Below are 19,021 nucleotides of genomic sequence, written 5' to 3'. Positions count from 1 at the left end.
CCCGTTTTCACCAGAACCTGCTTTTGGGGAGACCAGGTCCCTCAGGGGAGTCAAGGGCGGGTGCTCAACTGCCAGATCTAACAGGTGGGTCATCCGAGCCCATCCCAAAGCACCGTGGAAGAAAGGAGTAGACAGCCCTACCTTGCTTCCCTGAGAGAGGCTGGCAGTTTCGAACTGCTGACCTTCTGGATCACCGCCCAGCGTGGAACCACCACAGCACAGGGGCCCTGCATTCGAGCTGGTATCGGACTCCCAGTAAGAAGAAACCGGACAGATGCGATGGGAAGCAGGGATCTTCTCTCCTAACCAAGCAGACCGACGAGCCCAGCCCTTAGCCGGCCCTCGAGTGGATGCTGACATCAAGGGGCCCGAGTAGAAAGAAAATGTTTAGAAAATGACAATGGCAGCATCCGTACGGGTTCACTTGATGTGATTGATGTAGGGGGTTGTCATGAAATCTGTAAGAGCCCCCAATAAAGAGAGAGAGGGCGAGAGAAATGAAGCAAATTTGGCAAACCAATCTCTCTTGTTCAGTCCCGGCGTTGGGTCTACAGCTCAGAGTGTTACTGTCTGCATTTTCTATGGCTTCAAGCCAGCCTAGTTCAGTAGGGGAGTGCATGCTGGTGGCAGAGTGGTTACATGTTGGGCTGCTCACCGCAAGGTCAGCAGTTTGAAACTACCAGCTCCTCCTCTGGAAGAAGACGAGGCTTTCTATTTCTGTAAAGAGCTACCGTCTCAGAAACCCACAGTTCTACAATGCTCTGTAGGGCCACTCCGAGTCGGAATCAACAAGGTGGCCATGAGTTTTCTGAGAGAGCCGATTTGAAGGAGACCATTAAGAAAGCCATCACTGTGGCAGTTCCTGAACATGGTCCCGAGTGGCACGGGACGAGAATGAAAGAGGAATGAACGAGCTAGAAGACAGGCCGTCCTGGGCTGGGACAGGCAGGCCTGCATGCGAGGGACTGGTAGAGGTGGTGGGGTGGGGCTGTGTATCCTTTGCACCCCTGCCTGGGGCTCCTCCCCTAGGACACCCTGATTCTCCTCACCCCAACCCTGGCATCCAATGCTCTGGGGGCCCCGAGGGCCCCACAGAGGGCAGACCCCTTTTCCAGTACATCTGCCCTCAGATTTGGGGCTTGGTCAGCCTCTTGGACAACTGGATTCTGAGAGGTCCTGCCACTCTGCCAATGTCAGGGGCGGGGGTGGAAGCAGGTGGTCAGACCCTTCCTGCCAGCCCACTTCACACACCTCTGGGCTCCCCTGGGGGACCCAGACCTAGACATTGGTGTTGGTGCTGGCCACCCCAGTGGACATTCAGGACAACAGAGGCTCACGCCCAACCGGGCCCTGTCTCCTAAGGATGCTGACTCACAAGTAAACTGCGAGCAGAGAAGTAGAGCGAAGCCCCAGGCACAGAGAGAGTCAGAAGCCAGGGTCACAGCAGATGGGAAGGGGTCAAAGAAAAGAAACCAGAAATCCATGGTTGTCCAGCTAATTCTGAGTCGTGACCCCATAGGATAGGGTAGGGGCAGGGAACGGCATAAACAAGGGAGCATCTGACACCGCACCCCAGCGTTAGGAAGCCGGAGAGTGCAGTGAGGACACCGGGACAGGGCTGGGGCCTTCTCTTAGGGGTGTAAGGGACTGTCCAGGGAAATGGAGGTCTGGAGTCAAGATCGAGCTTGCGTCAGGAGGGGAAGGATGAGGAGGTGTGTGTGGGAGGCATGGAGGGCAGGGGTCAGGTTCACACCAGGTCCGGCAGGTTCTGCTGAGGAGCCGGGGAGGGTTCTACGCAGAGGAGGTAGACCAGAATGTGGTTTGGCTGCATCTTTCTGGGTTCAGAGTGCAGGGGCCAGGGAGGAGACCATGGTAACAGGCCAGGCGGGACATGACAACGCCTGGGTGGGGGCCCCAAACCCAACTGCAGAGTATCTAGCCAGATGAAGCCGCTGGCAGATCCCCACCAACCACAGGTAAGGGCCTCAGTTTACCATCAGCTGGAAATAACTGCCATAGTACTGACACTGGATCGAACTGGATACTCGGTCAGTTGACCTCCCTCTAGATCCAACCTGAGGTTCTTCTAGATGCCAATATTTCTTGCTTATTAAAAAAGAAAAAAAATAAGTTCTTCCCCGGCCTTTTAAATATGCATTTAAATATTTGTTTTCCTTCTTCCTCACTATTTATATTTTTATCTTTGTCTTATTGTTATTGTATCCCTACCACTTAATTTTGTTTCTGTTTTTTTATTGTTTCTGCTGAGTTTCCAGTTTGGGAAGCACAGAAGGAGCGGATGCATAGGGATAAGGACTGACGGAAGGGTTGTCAGGGGAGGAAGAGGTGGGAAACGGGGGTGGTGGTGGTGGAGGCGAGGCAAACAATGTATGTGGGAGGAGACGCTAAAACTGAGGGAGATTACACAACTCATGTTAAAAGTGGTTTAACCACGGGGTTAAAAAAAGTATTCTATCCCATGTCCCCCCGGAACTGTCGTTCCCGTTGTCTTTCCTCCAGGAGGTGGGGGGCAAGGAAGTGGTGTTAACAAACCCAGGGATAAGGGAACAACAAGGGATCCAAATTGGTGGTGAGGTGGGTGTGGCAAGGCCGGTAGGGAATGATCAAGGGTAAGGTAACATAACGAAGAGGTATAGCTATAACCCAGGTGGGGACTGAGCATGATAGTGGGACAGGAGGAAAGTCAAGGAAAATAGAGGAAAAAGCTAGGAGGCAAAGGGCATTTATAGAGGTCTAGACAAAGACATGTACATATGCAAATATATATATGAGGGTGGAGAAATAGATCTACGTGCCTATATTTATAGGTTTAGTATTAAGGTGGCGGAAGGACCTTGGGCCTCTACTCAAGCACTCCCTCAATGCATGAATACTTTCTTCTATTAAATTGGCATTCTATGATGCTCACCCTCCCAACACAACCCCTGAAGCCAAAGCGGGTGAACAAGCAAATGTGGTAAAGAAAGCTGCTGGTGCCCCGCTATCAAAAGATATAGCATCTGGGGTCTTAAAGGCTTGAAGGTAAACAAGCAGCCATCTAGCTCAGAAGCAACAAAGCCCACATGGAAGAAGCACACCAGCCTGTGCGATCACAAGGTGTTGATGGGATCAGGTATAAGGCATCATCAGAAAAAAAAATCTTACCATAGCGAATGAAGTGGGAAGTGCAGAGTGGAGAACCAAAGCCCATTTGTCGGCCACTGGAGATCCCCTTGCAGAAGGGTCTAGGGGAGGAGATGAGTCAGTCAGGGTGTGATGTAGCACCAATGAAGAATACAGCTTTCTTCCAGTTCCTAAATGCTTCCTCCCACCCAATATCATGATCTGAATTCTACCTTGCAAGTCTGGCTAGACGAGTGGATGTACACTAGTGCAGATAGGAGCTGGAAGCACAGGGAATCCAGGGTGGATGATACCTTCAGGACCAGGAGTGTGAGGGGAGATACTGGGAGGGTAGAGGGTGAGTGGTTTGGAAAGAGGGAACTGATTACAAGGATCTACATGTGACCTCCTCCCTGGGGGATGGACAACAGAAAAGGGGGTGAAGGGAGATGCTGGACAGGACAAGATATGACAAAATAATAATTTATTATTATTATCAAAGGCTCATGAGGGATGGGGCTGCGGAGAGGGAGGGGGAAAAAAGAGGACCTGATGCCAAGGGCTTAAGTAGAGAGCAAATGTTTTGAGAATATTGAGGGCAATGAATGTACAGATGCGCTTTACACAATTGATGTATGTATGGATTGTGATAAGAGTTGTATGAGTCCCTAATAAAATGTTTTTTAAGTGTTCTAAAATTGATTGTGGTAATGATTGTACAGCTCTTCTTGATATGACTGAACTATTAAATTGTGTGATGTGTGGATTAAGTGCCAATAATACTGTTTTTAAAAATGCTGGGTGAGTTGAGTGGGTGAGAGCTGTGAGGCGTCGGACTCTGATCTGCTTGTAGGAAGAGCCGACAAGATTTGCTGAGGCATCGGATCGCTCTAGAAAGGAGTGGAGAGGCGTTAGCAGCATCCTTTGGGGATGACGCTCCCCGTGTCCTGGCTACGGAAGAAGAAAGAACAAATAAGCAACAAAGGAAGGGACTCCTATCAGAGCAGCATCTCTCTTCAGAGTGCTTTTCCCCTCCAAGCCTGACCAATGGTGCCCTCTAGTGTCCAATTGTTAGAACTGCAGGTCATCGAGTTATTCCGACTCCCGAGGAACCTGCCTACAATGTAACTGTGTGTGAGCCTATTGTTGCATCCACTGTGTCAACTCATCTCCGCGAAGGTCTTCCTCTTCTTAGCTGTCACCCCCCCATATTAAAAAACAAACCAACCCACTGGCATCCAGGCACTTCCTGCTCATGGCAACCCTATAGACGAAAGAACTCCAAACAGGATATACCCCAAAGGAAAATCACTACAACATATTGTGGTCAAATTCCCCAATATCAGAGAAAAGGCAAGAATCCTGAGAACAGCGTGGGAAACAGAGGGAAAGTGACTACAAAGGGATCTGAACGTTAGTCATTATTTCAGTGTTCCAGCAGAAACCATGCAGGTAAGAGCGCAATTGAATGCCAGCTATAAAACGCTGATGTTTTGGTTTAATTTCTAACCAAGAATCTTATATCCTGAAAAAGTATCCAATAAATGTGAGGGGGAATTAGGGCATTTCCAGATAAGGAGAAATTAAATACATTTCTAAATCAAGATCAAACTTTTAAAAATTTACTAAAGGGAGTACTTGGATAGAGAATTAATAACAGCAGCAGTCCTGAACCAAGATCAAGATACAAGATACTACACCACCCAGAAAGCAATACTCAAAGTAAAACAAGTGTACCCAGTTGAATATAGGGAGCCAGGGATACCGTTGTACAGTGAAGACAATTACAAAATAATGGATGAATTTACATAGAGACAAAGATTCTGATGGAGAGGAGTTATGTATTCACAGGAGAGAACAGACCATCTTAAATTTTAGAATAAATTAATGAGTAGCAAGGCAAACTCAAAGAAAATTAAAACTCTCATCAAAATAAAAAAGGGGAAAATCACAAAAGTCTGGTAAACAGTATTGTAACAGCACAGGAGGAGAAAAAAATGACAAGAACGCCTAAAAGCAACATGAGCTCAAGACAGAAAATGACAATGAAAAAAGACACTCACACCACACAAACACACACCAAAGAAAATGCCACAAAAAGTGACAGCAATAAATCCCTACCTACCGATAATGACGCTCACTGTAAATGGATTAAATGCACCTGTCATGAGGGTGAGAGAAACACAATGAACAAGAAAACAGGACCCACCAATACGTTGCTTACAAGAAACACACTTGATACACAAAGATAGCAATAGACTAAAAATCTAGAGATGTAATAGAGCAGTGGTTCTCAACCTTCCTAATGCCTCAACCCTTTAATATAGTTCCTCATGTTGTGGTGACCCTCCAACCATAACGTTATTTTCGTTGCTACTTCATCACTGTAATTTGCTACTGTGATGAATCGGGCGACCTCTGTGGGAGGGTGATTCAACCTCCAAAGGGGTCACGACCCACAGGTTGAGAACCGCTGTACTAGAGTATGTCACACCAATGACAGTTTTTGAAAGCAGAAATGCAATATTAACCTCAGATAAAGTGGACTTCAAGGACATGTTTATCATGAGAGACCCAAAAGGACATTACATGATGATCAAAGGGATACCTCATCAGGAAAACATAGCAATAAACATTTATACACTGAAAGGCCACCAAAAATGCATTTATCAAATGCTTGTAGAGTTGATGAAAGAGACAATTTGGCAATCATGGTAGGAGACTTCAATACACCACTCTCAAGGAAAGGCAAAACAAATGGAAAGAAGCTCAATAAACAGACTGAACTAAATACGATTAATCAATCGCCTTGGCCTCTTAGACATATGCAGAATAGCACTCCACCCAACTCCCGCCCCCTCCAAATCCCCAGGTAACCGTCAATCCTGTTTCTGCCCTCGTACTTCCGCCCATCCCAGTTTCCCCACACAGATAACTAACTACACAAGACCAGGGCACACCCCAAACGAGGCGTCATCAGCAATGACCACAAAGAAATCATAGTGACCTCCATCTACAAGGCAGCAGAGATGATTCCAAGTGTAGAATCAATTCACCTTGGGGGCACCGGGAGGTCAGATGACAAGATGTCACAGTCCAGTCTAAGGGTCGTTGCTAAAATCCAGTTGACGACGCTCACCATCTGACTTGGGGGCTATTGACGTTCCTAGTCTAGGTGCACTGGGGATTCACCAGGGACTCATCCCGTGTAGTCATTTTGTGCAAATGGATTTTAGGCTACCTCTATCACCCATAGCTTTCCACGACCCAGGCGTTTAGGATTTGGGTAGGACACCATTCCTCTTACAGGTTTAGATCTTGTTATTAGCTATCTTTGGATCACACAGGCTAGTGTCTCTCTTCTGTGTGGACTTGGTTAATTCCTCGCTTCGATGGCTGCTTGTTCTGAGACCAGCCCCTAAGCTCACAGACACTATGATTCATGGTAGCTGGGCACCATCTGGTTTCTTCACCACACTTTGCTAAGATACCCATGTCTTCATCTGAGCAAGAACCAGGCCGTGTCATAAGAATGAACTGTTCTTATATTAGGGCTACTATCAAGTGTCAGCTCAAAATCCATTTTTGTAACTGTTGTTTCCACCAGTCCCCAGTTCCTTTTCAGAGACACCATTGCCATTTAGGGCGATCGCTGTCAGGGTCCCGCGGTATCTTGTTCTGTTGTCTTCGGGTCCCAAAGAATCAGAACTGACCTGGCAACATTGCTATCTTACACCACAAACCATCCCCCTGGGGTCTGAAGCAACTCCCTCGAGAATAACATTTTGGCCAATGATGTAGCACTGCTGAGCAGATACTTTTGTACACGTGTAGGACTTAGGTGGGTGACTGGGTACTAGTCACACATGCCGTCATAACGTCAGTGACCCTCACTTACAGGAGGAAAACCCTGTCTGCTAAACTAACCTTTACCATGTAAAGACAGGGAACGGGGAAAAGCTAGTATATGCTGGTCCTGAGGGCCCCCTCCTAGGGTACCCTCCGAGGAATAGGCCCCAACCCACCCACAGTTCATTGTACACTCTTTCCTGAACCTCGGGATAGCGATGGTCTGCTTCATCTTCCATTCGGGCTTGTCAGCTTGAAGTTCAAGGGATCATTTCCATTCCTTGATCCTGACATGCGTGAGTTTAAGGCAAAGCCCAGTTTTCTCAGTGGAGTTTCCTATTTGAGTCTTTCTGGGGTGGCCTGTGTGTGGGGGGGTGTCTCAGCAGCACAGAGTCCAATGTCAGAGTAGTCCATTGTATTATACAGGGTTCTCTAGAGATATAAAACCAGGACACTTATGAGTATAGATATGAATATGGATATATAGCATGAAGGAATATAACAGCTAATTAGTCCACACAGCAGTAGAGGGCTCAGTTCAACTCACTTCTCTAGGACAGTCAATATACTGGAAGTCCTTCAACTCTCGAGGGCTGCTGTGTCCAAGGTCAAGGAAGCAAACAGCCGAGTCTCCCCTCGAGCAATGCAGGCAGTCCAGCACAGGCAGCAAAAAGCAGGTCACCAGCAGTCAGCAGCTCAGGAACTTAGCGAAGCAGGTCCGGATGGGATATCAAACTCAAGCAATGCAAGATGACAGGGTCCACCAGCCTCAAGGTCACGTGATGTACACACCAGCATTGTGCTGAAGCAGGTCTCGAAGGAACCTCAGGCTCTAGCTACACGATCCACAGGTTGGTTGCCCCACAGGTAGTGTAGCTCACAAGTTCAGGCAGAGAACTAGCTAAAGTAGCCACATGCTGGTCTGATCACTTGCCAAGCCATTTATCTCTTTGCCCTCCAATCAAACTTTATTAATCCCACACGTTCCTATTGGCCAGGTTGGCACCATAAACCTACTTAATACGGTCATGGTGCATTGTCTGTGTCACCAAGAGTTGTTCAGGGACTGGGTCTTAAGGGTCCAGTTAAGAATAAAAAACCATATGTATTTTCCCTTTGGGATTTTCACAAGCAGAGTTAAGGATTCTCCCCAGTGTCTGGGTGTCCCACTCAGCCCATCCACCACCCAAAGTCCATTTTCACACACACACACACACACACACATACACACACACACACACACCTCCACTTGATCTGATCTCTCAGTGAAGTTCACGGATCACTCTTATAGAAATGTCTATTTTATGGGTGACTGGGAAAGAGTGCCATATGTGTGTGTGGGGGTGCTAATTGGTCATCTCCTCTTTCCCTAACTTGGGACACTGACCCCATCTGTAGTGAGGCTTCCTCTCTTGAGGTAGAGCAGGAGCCCTGGTGGTGTAGTGGGTCACATGCTGGGCTGTTAACCTCAAGGTCAGCTCTTCAAAATCATCTGCTGTGAAGGAGAAAGTGGCGGTGTCTGCTCCTGTAGAGAGTTACATTCTTTACATATCGCACAGTTCCAGGGCAGAGGACCAGGTACTCTGGCAAGAAAGAACCAGACAAAATACATGGATACAAACATCATCAAACAAGAAAAAGGAACAAAACAACTAAAAAGACACAGATAGCAACTGTGCAGAAAGACATCCCCCACCCCCCACTCCCAATACACCTTTATGACCCACAGAGGGGCAGGGAAGAGAAAAGATGGTAAGGGGGAACAGGGCACTCATCCACCCAAGGGGAGGGTATGGTTTATGTCTTCATAGGAAAGAGAGAGAGAGAGTAGACCTCATTCCGAGGTGCCAACCTTGAGGGCGACGTCCCTGCTCAGAGCAGCTCGCCCACAGAGAGGACTGCAGGGCTGGCCCTAGCTTGAGACAGGATGCCCCCTCCCCCAGATGACAGCTCTACAGAGGACAGCCCGGAAGGCACAGTTTGGGGGATGCAGCGGTCTGACCAGACCACATGGGAGCAGACCCAGAGGGGAGTGCAACAGACCGGCCCTGGGAGCAAAGCCATGAAGTCCCTAAGGAATCTCAATGGCAGGCATCTGATTCAGGGTGGAGGCAAGCACTTGGCACCTCATCTGAACTGGTTGGAGGTTATTCACAAGGGGGCACACTGAAAGATAAAGGTATGACAAGGTGTGGGAGGGGCATGATACCACTCCAGCCTTGACTGCAGGAAAGCCATGGGGTCTTGTAGAAGGTGCACCCTCGGACATGAACACTGAGGGCTGTTAGGTGCATGGGTCCTTGGAGATGGATCCCTAAAAGAAAGGGGGAGTGGACCGATGGATTCTATCAGGGCCTGCTCACTATTGAATAGAGGGACACTCATCTACTCCGGGGCAGGCCAACAGTCAGACTTGGAACTATTTGCATGGGCTCTTATTTGATTTTATTGTTTTATTCTTTCTCTTTGGGTGTCTAGCTATCTGATAGGCAAGATAAACACTCCCAAGGAGACAGCACTTGGAACAAAGGTTGAGTGGGGGTGGGGATCATGTGAGAAGAGAAGGCAGGGGGAGGGGAGCGATGAGCCCTTGACAGGGACAGAGGAATAGCAAGGGATCTAAAAGTGATGGTGTGGAGGGGATGATGTTCCTGGTCCTGTCTGGCCAATAGAAATGTATCCAAAAGGAATTGCTGAGAGGTGAATGATAGGTGAACATGATAGTGGGGCAGGAGGAAAGGAAAAAGAAAATGGAAAGAATAAGAAAGTAAAATTTATATATAGGTATATAGATGTGTACATAATAAATATATAAAGATAGGTATATTTGTCTATGTGTGTTTATATATGTAAACACATCAAGAAGCAGATGGACTTTGGGCCTCTACTTTAATCTGACCTCAGTACAAGAAAGGTTTGTTCTGATAACATGGCACTGTATGATGCTCACCTTCCCGACCCGATCACTGAAGACAAAGCCGGTGCATAAGCAAATGTGGTGGAGAAAGCTGATGGTGTCTGGCCATCAAAAGATATAGCGACTGGGGTCTTAAAGGTTTGAAAGTAAACAAGTGGCCATCTAGCTGAGAAACAACAAAGCCCACATGGAAGAAGCACACCAGCCTGTGTGATCATGAGGTGTCGATGGAAATAGGTATCAGAAGTTCAAAATCAAGCAACCAAATTGACGTGAAGGAGCATAGGCAACGTGGAGACCCCCAAGCCACCCATAAGACAGTTGGAAAGTCCCTCACAGAAGGGCCACGTGGAAGGGACGATATATTCAGAGTGCATTATAGCACTGTCAAAAAGCATGACTGTACCCCAGTTCTTTAGTATTTCCTCCCCCAGCGATTATGGTCTTAGTTTTACCTCATTAGTCCTGTTAGACCTTCGCATGTTCATTTGTAAAATTAAGACCATTCAGTGCATGAAATCCAAGATAGATAAACCCTTCAGAGATAGTAATGGGAGTAATGATTCCATGAGGGTACAGGGAGGGGGTGGGGGAAGGCAGGGGGCAGGGGAACTGATAGCAACAATAACCATATAACCCCAGGGGGACCAGTAAGAAAATGGTAGGTGAAGGGATGCATCGGCTGGTGTAGGATACAGAGGGTGTAGGTGGGGGAGATAACAATAATAATAAGAATAGTTAATATAATGAAAAGGGCTCGTGGGGGGAGAGTGGGGGAGGGAGGGGATAAAGGAGAGCTGATATCAAAGAGTGCAAGAAGAAAGAAAATGTTCTGAAACTGATGTGGACAGCAATCGTGCTTGGTCTAATTGAACAACGGTGTAATCATGCTTGGTCTAATTGAACAATGGATTGTTACAGTATCTGGAAGAGCTCCCGATAAAATGGGGGTGGTGGGGAGAGTTACATTCTGTTCAACACACAGGGGCAGTTCTACCCTGCCCTATAAGGTGGCTGTGCGCCAGCGTCGACTTGACGGCAGTGAGTCAAGGAGAGGGTGGTCTATATTTTATGAGCGCTGGGTATGGCTCCTCTGAGAAACTGCTGCGGTGCCTTCAGACCCTACTCCATTCCTTCATCCATCTAGAACCCCACGGTGTAGACCTTCCTGTGGGAACCCTAAGGCCTGGGCCAGGAACCGCTCTTCTCTACCTGGAGACACTCCCTTCCTTCAGGATGAGGAGGAGATGGTGGCCGGCCCAGAGTCGGCATGTCTGAAAGCGCACTGTGTGATATGTGTGAGGGATCATCTGCCCCTACGGCTGCTTTTTAAAATTTTTTTTAAGGTAACTAAGTGGTCTCTCAAGTATAGTCTCTCTGCTAAGAACTGATCCTACAGGGAACCTGCGCTTTGGTAAATGACGGGTCAGCAGGATGTTTACTGCAACAAAAAACCTCCATGATATCAGAAAATATTCACCCACCCATGGGGCTGGGGACATTAACCCCATCAGGTAATGAGACCCACCCAGCTGTAAGAAAGAGACCCTGCTGCCCCCAAGCCAATCTCTGATCTAACCCCAAATGCTGGTCTTTTCTCCTTCCACGCCAGCTAGGCCTTATCACTCCCCTGCCGGAGACTCTCCCTGAAAGTGGCTACTGGCTCCCTTAGCCACCTGCTTTACCAGCCTTCCTCTGCCATGAGACCAGATGAACTGGATGGTGCCCAGCTGCTACTACTGAACCATCATAGGAGATTCTATAGAAAACCGTCCAACCCCAGTCTGAGCAATAAGACAAGAAAAAAGAAACAAAAAGCATCCAATGAGAAAGGAAATGCTAAAATGATCTCTATTCACAGATGATATGATCTTGTATGTAGAAAAATTAGAAAGAAGCTGCTAAGGTGGACATTGCTAAGGAGTACTCATGTACTCCCTCAATGCAAAAACACTTTGTTCTATTAAACTGGCATTCCATGATGCTCACCTTCCCAGCATGTACTCCCTCAATGCAAAAACACTTTGTTCTATTAAACTGGCATTCCATGATGCTCACCTTCCCAGCATGATCGCCGAAGACAAAGCAGGTGCATAAGCAAAGTGAAGAAAACTGATGGTGCCCAGTTATCAAAAGCTATAGCATCTGGGGTCTAAAAGACTTGAAGATAAACAAGAAGCCTGAGAAGCAACAAAAACCACATAGAAGCACACCAGCCTGTGTGATCATGAGCTGTTGATAGGATCAGGTATTAAAGAACAAAAACATCATATCATTGTGAATGAGGGAAGTACAGAGTGGAAACCCACAGCCCATCTGTAGGCAACTGGACATCTGCTTACAGAAGGGTGACAGAGAGGAGACGAGTCAGTCAGGGTGCAGTGTAGCAACGATGAAACATACAATTTTCCTCTAGTTCTTTAATGCTTCCTCCCCCAACTATCATGATCCCAATTCTACATTACAAATCCGGCTAGACCGCAGCATGTACATGAGTACAGATAAGAGCTGGAAACACAGGGAATCCAGGACAGATAAACCCCTCAGGACCAACAGTAAGAGTATAGATACCAGGAGGGGGAGGGGGAGGTGCAGGAGAAAGGGGGGAACCAATCGCAATGATCTACATATAACCCCCTCCCTGGGGGATGGACAACAGAAAAGTGGGTGAAGGGAGACAGTGTAAGATGTGACAAAATAATAATAATTTATAAATTATCAAGAGTTCACGAGGGAGGGAGGATGGAGGAGGGATGGGGGAAAATGAGGAGCTGATACCAAGGACTCAAGCAGAAAGCAAATGTTTTGAGAATGATGATGGCAACAAATGCACAAATGTGCTTAACACATGGATGGATGTATAGATTGTGATGCGTTGTATGAGCCCCCAATAAAATGATTTTTTAAGGGATCTGCTAAAAGCTTCTAAAACTGATAGGGGATATGAGCAAAACTGCAAGATACCAGGTCAACACCTAAGGATCAGTTGGGTTTTTGACACCAGCAATGAGAGCTCCGAGGAGGAGACTAAGAAAAGCAACTCCATGTGCACTATCATCTGAGAGAACGCCGCCTCCAGGAATACACTTGGCAGGGACGTGAATGACTCACACAATGAAAATGATCCGACGTGGTGGTAAGCAACCCAAGATGGCCTACCTAATCGATGGAAACAGGTCCCAAGCTCATGGGGCAGAAAGCCTAACATAGTCAAGATGCCAAACTTCCGAGGCTCTGCACGGCAACCCTGATCAAAAGGACAGCAGCGTTCTTTATAGAAATGCAACACAGAATCCTTAATCTTATATGGAAAGACCAGAGACCCTGAACAACCAAAGTCATTTTGAAGAACAACAACATCCAAAACTTCACACCCCTTGTGTTCAAAACATATTACACAGCTACCGTAACCCAGACAAGCTGGGGACAGTGGAATGACAAGCACCCACATATACGGAAATGCCAGAAAAGAACCCAAACATCTATGATCAATTGATTTTTTTTTTTTTAACCAGGGAAGGCAACATCCATTCAATGGAGGAGAAGCAGTCTCTTCACCGAATGGTGCTGGCAAATCTGGATTTCCACGTGTAGAAAGGCGAAGTGAGATCTAAATCGCGTATCATCCATTCAAAGTGGATCAAAGGTCTAAATAGTAAATCAAAAACCATAGCATCTTTGGAGAAAAGTATAGGAGGAAAGCTTTCGGTCTTCCCGCCCCATCGATGATAGATTATCAAGCTCAATGATGCACAAACAACAGAAAACAAAATAGCTTATTGGGACCTCAGGACAGTCAGATGTTTTTGTTCATCCAAAGACTATTGTTTTAGAAAGTAACAAGATAATCGATAGACTGGTGAGAAAATCTTCAGGACCAACACAGTGAATACCAACACTAGACCAGACTCAAATTGATTCCAACTCTTACAACCCTACAGGAGAGCCTAGAACTGCCCCTGTGGGTTCCAGAGACGGTACCTCTTTACCGGGGGAGAAAGCCTCAGCTGGTCATTTGGAACGGTTGGCTTGGTGATTGGCAGTCCAATGCTAACCCCTATGTTACCAGGGCTCCTAATACAGGCAGGCCCGAAGGTTCTAGGACCCCCCTCAGGGTCAAACAACCCTTTCACAGGGGTCACCTAAGACTATCAAAAAACACATATTCCCAATGGTTTTAGGAACCAAGACACTGCTCCTCTATCGGTCTCCAAGCAGGTCCGCCCACATGCAGATACGCCCACCTACGAGTGCGGCGTGAAGACTGTGACCCATATTCCACCATGCTTCAAGACAAAATTTCATTGATTTGTCATTAGAAATGAAGATTTTACAATATATAATTAATTACCTATTGCTTTTGTGATTCATCATTATGCTTTAATTATGTTCCATTTGTAACAATGAAAATACATCCCGCATATCAGATATTTACATGATGATTCATAACAGTAGGAAAATGACAGTGATGAAGTAGCAACGAAAATAATTTTATGATTGTGGGTCACCCCAACATGAGGAACTGTGTTAAAGGGTTGAGGCAGTAGGAAGGTGCAGAACCACTGCGCTAGGGTCTAAACTACACTCTGATTCACGATGGCTCTAGAGGACAGAGTTGAACCGCCCCTCCAGGGGACCTGGTCATCATGGACCCAGCCTCACACATGTTAGGTCCCTCAGAGTTTAGTCTCCCCTGATGAGGGAGGGTCATGGGCCCACAGTGACCGCTGATCCGAACTCCCAGAAATGCCCTAACTGTGTCCAGGTCATAAGCATCTGTCCTCATCAACATCTAAATGAATCTCCTATTCTTCAGAGCAGACAGGGACCTGCCCCGCACAGCCTCCTGACTAAGACAGGACGTGCTGCCTTGCTTTGGACTGCAGATGAATTTCTCCCCCTTCTCAATCTCGTGAACAAGATAGGTTAGAGAGAGAGGCTGAGGAAGGCGGGGTAGAGGGCGGGGGGGGAGAAAGTGACAGAACACTGATCAACACATAACATAAAGTCAGGAATGGGGATACATTCTAACTCTCCAACGGCTTCCTCCTGGACCACACAACCCTACCATGAAGATGGCTGGCAGATGAAGATGTTCTCTCTATCCTGCCCGTGTCCCCAAGAAGTGATGTTCACAGTGGGGAGGTCAGCGAGGAGCGAGCAAGACACACCCATATGATGTTACGGACCAGAGATAAGCCACTCACTCACTCACTCACTCACAGGCAGGCAGCAGCAAAAAGCTAAGCCTGCATTTTAAAAAAAATTTTTAAATAAAATTAAAGCCCTTTGCATCAGGTCCTCTTTTTTTCCCCTCCCTCCCCGCTCCCCCCTCCCTCATGTGCCCTTGGTAATTTATACATCGTTATTTTGTCATATCTTGCCCTATCCAGAGTCTCCCTTCCCCCCCCTCTCTGCCGTCACTCTCCCAGGGAGGAGGTCACATGTGGATCCTTGTAATCAGTTCCCCCTTTCCAACCCACTCACCCTCCACTCTCCCAGCATCGCCCCTCACACCCTTGGTCCTGAAGGTATCATCCACCCTGGATTCCCTGTGCCTCCAGCCCTCATATGTACCAGTGTACAACCTCTGCCCTATCCAGCCCTGCAAGGTAGAATTCGGATCATGGTAGTTGGGGGAGGAAGTATCCAGGATCTGGGGGAAAGCTGTGTTTTTCATCGGTACTACCTCACACCCTAATTAACCCATCTCCTCTCCTAAACCCCTCTGTGAGGGGATCTCCGTTTCAAAAAGAAAATAAGTGGGTGCCCCTCTCAGGTCAAGAAGGTCCTGGTGCTTTTAAAGGTCACTCTCAAAGGGGGTGGGCTGCAGCCCACAGGTGGTCTTAGCAACTTTCAATTTCTTCCATGTACCTTGACTCAGTGTGGGCATGCTTCAGATTGGCCTCGGGCTACAGGTCTGCTCAGGCTGTTAAGGGTGTACCTGCTCTGCTCGGCGCCTCAAGACTAAGATGCTTACCAAGCCTGTTCTCATAGCGTCCTGTTTCCGCAGTCTGTTCTCACAGGAGTCCACCCCATGCTCTGTCCCTGCCAGGTTACTCCTGTATCTCAAGCTCAGGGGCACTCCCTGGCCCAGAGTCAGCGCTCAGCACACATTAGCAGTTCTGGCTTCCTCTGCGTGCAGGGCTGCTAAGCTCAGGATCAGCAGTTCAACTCTGCTAGGTGGCTCTGCAGGAGAAAGACGAGGCTCCCATAAAGACGGACAGCCTCAGAAACTAGATGGAGCTAGATAACTAAATAACTAGGTAAATAAATAACTAGATAAACTAAAGGAGCTAAATAGGGACACTATCAGCAGGCTCAATGGCAGTGGGTTTACCAGTGGCTTGCTTCAACTCCAGGATCTGAACCACCCATTTCTGCTATGAGACCCCTCCTTATTCAGGTGTCTAAGGAATTTTGGCCGCCCCTGGGGGCAGCTAAGGCCAACCCGCTGAACCAATCTTCTGCCTTCTGGGAGTCAATCCTCATGATTTGGGCAGCCGGGGAGTGATAGAAAATGGGGTCCTTCATTGTTTTGGGGTCTCCTCCTCTAGATTTTCGGGGTGCACAGTGGGCCCTGGGTAGACTCCGCGAGCTCTGTCCCACCCCCAACTTGGGGCGGAACCGAGGCAGGTAACACGCCCCAAGGCCTTGGCCCCTCCCTGTCAGAGCTTGTCAGGGAAACTGGATCAGCAGGAAGGCCACAGAGCCTGGCAGCCTGGAGCCCGAGAGGACACAGCTCAGGTACAGGGCTGGTAGAGGCTGGTCGCTGACCATGGTGGGTGGGGAGCACCCGTCTGCGCAGCAGGTGGCCTTGCCTCTCATTCCAGGCTGAAGGCATAGGGGACGCCAAGACCTCTCTGTCATCAGGTAGCCAGTGGGGTTGGGGCAGATGAGCGTGAATTCCACCCCCTCCTGCTGCCTCACCCTACCCTGGACAAGAGACTGGGCCCCACAGACCTCTGCCCACCCTTCCTCGGCTTCCTTTGGCCCCCATCAGGGCCTCTAGCTGCCCCAGAGGCTGGTATGGGGCTGTGCAGTGGGGTATGGTATCAGCACAGTGGGGGGGGGGGAGGGCGCTGCACAGGCAGGGAGGCTGCTGTGTCAGCATCAGCCCGTGGGAGACCGAAACCCTCCAGACCAGGGGAGGGAGGAAGCAAAGGCAGAGAGAGAGCGCTCTGTCCCTGGCTCTGTTATCTCCTGGCAGTTGAGTCCAGCAAAGGGGCCTCCCCAGAGCCCTCCAGCGCTGAGGAGGAGTTGGAGGCCAGAGAGAGCATGGTCTGGGTACCTGGGATGGGGTGGGATGAGGTGGGCAGGAGGCAGAGTGGGCCACTCCCCCTCTGGGCCTCAGTTTTCCCTCTCAGCTGAGATGAGACCCACAGGGCTGCCTGCTGTGGAGGAGGTGTCCTGATAGCTGTCTTGGGTGCCTCGCGTGGGCGGTACCAGGCCCAGCTCCCCCTGCTCCTGTGCTCTCCCTGTCTGCCTCTGCCCCTGCCCCTTCCCTCTCTGCCCTCTGTCACAACCTCACTACGAACCCCAAGGTTTGTGGTTTGAAACCACTGGTGGCACTGCCAGAGAAAGGCCTGGAGATCCGATATAGGGATTCACCCAACCAAACCCACCGGTGTTCAGAGGGGCACAGGTTTGGACCCAGGTAAGCTGGGCAGGTGGAAGCCACCCAGCAGTGCCATGGAAGAAAGGGCTGGCTGATGCGCCCCCGCCCCCCGAAAATGACATTCAAGAAAGCCCTGTAAAGCGAGCCTCCTCTGAGTCAGAACTGACCCCCACGGCTCTGGGCTTGGTTGGGGGTGGGGGGTCAGGGTCTCAGTCTTCTTTCTGTTTGTATCTGCTTCCAGTGTGTGGTTCTACCAAGAATCCTGTCTCTCTCTTCCTCTTTACCTTTTGGAGGGGATGCTTCCCCGTTCTTAGTTTCCCTGTGCTGCCAACACAGGCCCTGGTGCTAATGCCCACCACTGGATCTTCTTAAGGCTCCAAGTCCTGCCCACTGAGAACTCTGGATTAAGTTCTCCAAGAGTCTGGGGCCCAGGACAGCACTGACTCAGACCCTGGTCCAGGCTGGGCCCAGTGACTAGCAATCAGGTCGCCAGCTGGTACTGCCTGCACCTCTGGCTGATGCAAGCAGGGGGTGGAACCTCGTGGCCCAGGCAAGCACCTTCATCTGACCATGGGGCTCTACCCACCAGCTGCCAGCAGAGCCTCACAGGGCGCCAGGGGGTTGGGTGGCCCAGCCCTTGGCAAACCAGGTAGCCACCTGGAGACACTGGGAAGAGTAGGGATCTGCTCACTGTGGGGTGCATTCCTGTGGTACATCAGCACTCTCCAGACAGATTCAGATAAACTCCGGGAAGCTCGCCAGCATCCTGTGAGAGAGCAGAGCACAGGGTGGGGGCTGCTTAGACTCAGGGTCAAGGGCCCTCCTGCCTGACCTGCAGGGAGATGCCTCAGGCCATCCACCCCTCCTCACCCAACAAACTGGGGCTCGGTTTTCATCTCCTCTTGCCCAGCCAGCCCCTCCCTCTGAAAGGCCTTGGTTGTGATGCCAGGGTAAAAGATAACTTCTCCCTGGAGCTGAGCCCTCTGGTGTCTCTGTCTACTACGAGAAGGCCTAAGGCCAGTGGCTCTCAACCTTCCTAAGGCCGCGACCCTTTCATACAGTTCCTCACGTTGTGGTGACGCACAATCACAAAATCACTGTCGTTGCTACTTCATCACTGTCATTTTGATACTGTTATGAATCGTCATGTGAATATCTGATATGCAGGATGTACTAGGCGACCCCTGTGAAAGGGTCATTCAACCCCCAAAGGGGTCTCCACCCACACTTTGAGACCCGCTGGTCTAAGGGGTCTCAGTCAAAGCCCGGAGTATCTAGTATGGCCTCCTTTCAGACTCGATACTGGGGAGGCCCAGGGAGAAGCTGACCCACCAGCCTCTTCATAACCCCCAGGGACCAAAGCCCAGCTCTCTCTAGTCTGAATCTGCCTTCAGACACGCCCGGAAGCAGGTCTCAGTGCAAAGGACCTTGGGCAGCGTATCTCCCGTGTCTGAGCCTCCATTGCTCGTCTGTAAGATGAGTGTGCTCTCCAGGCTGTGAGAGGACTGGAGAGG

At 49.1% G+C, this 19,021-nt stretch overlaps 1 protein-coding gene across 2 annotated transcripts in view; it reads right to left on the bottom strand.

Annotated features, from left to right (window-relative positions):
- The window catches only part of FAM110A (family with sequence similarity 110 member A), a 201,848-nt gene that overhangs the window by 30,552 nt on the left and 152,275 nt on the right, over positions 1-19,021 (bottom strand). Inside the window, exon 1 of one of the 2 annotated variants that reach the window (XM_075563855.1) lies at positions 3,166-3,184. The exons of the other annotated variant lie outside the window; for it this stretch is intronic. The gene's annotated coding sequence lies outside the window, so the exon portion shown is untranslated. Of the gene's footprint in view, positions 1-3,165; positions 3,185-19,021 lie in introns of those variants that run through there. 2 annotated transcript variants of the gene reach the window in all.

Source organism: Tenrec ecaudatus, chromosome 12, assembly GCF_050624435.1.
Source record: "Tenrec ecaudatus isolate mTenEca1 chromosome 12, mTenEca1.hap1, whole genome shotgun sequence".
Taxonomy (NCBI): Eukaryota; Metazoa; Chordata; class Mammalia; order Afrosoricida; family Tenrecidae; genus Tenrec; species Tenrec ecaudatus.
The sequence above is the reverse complement of the archived record's forward strand: the minus strand, read 5'-3'. Positions and strand labels throughout refer to the sequence as shown.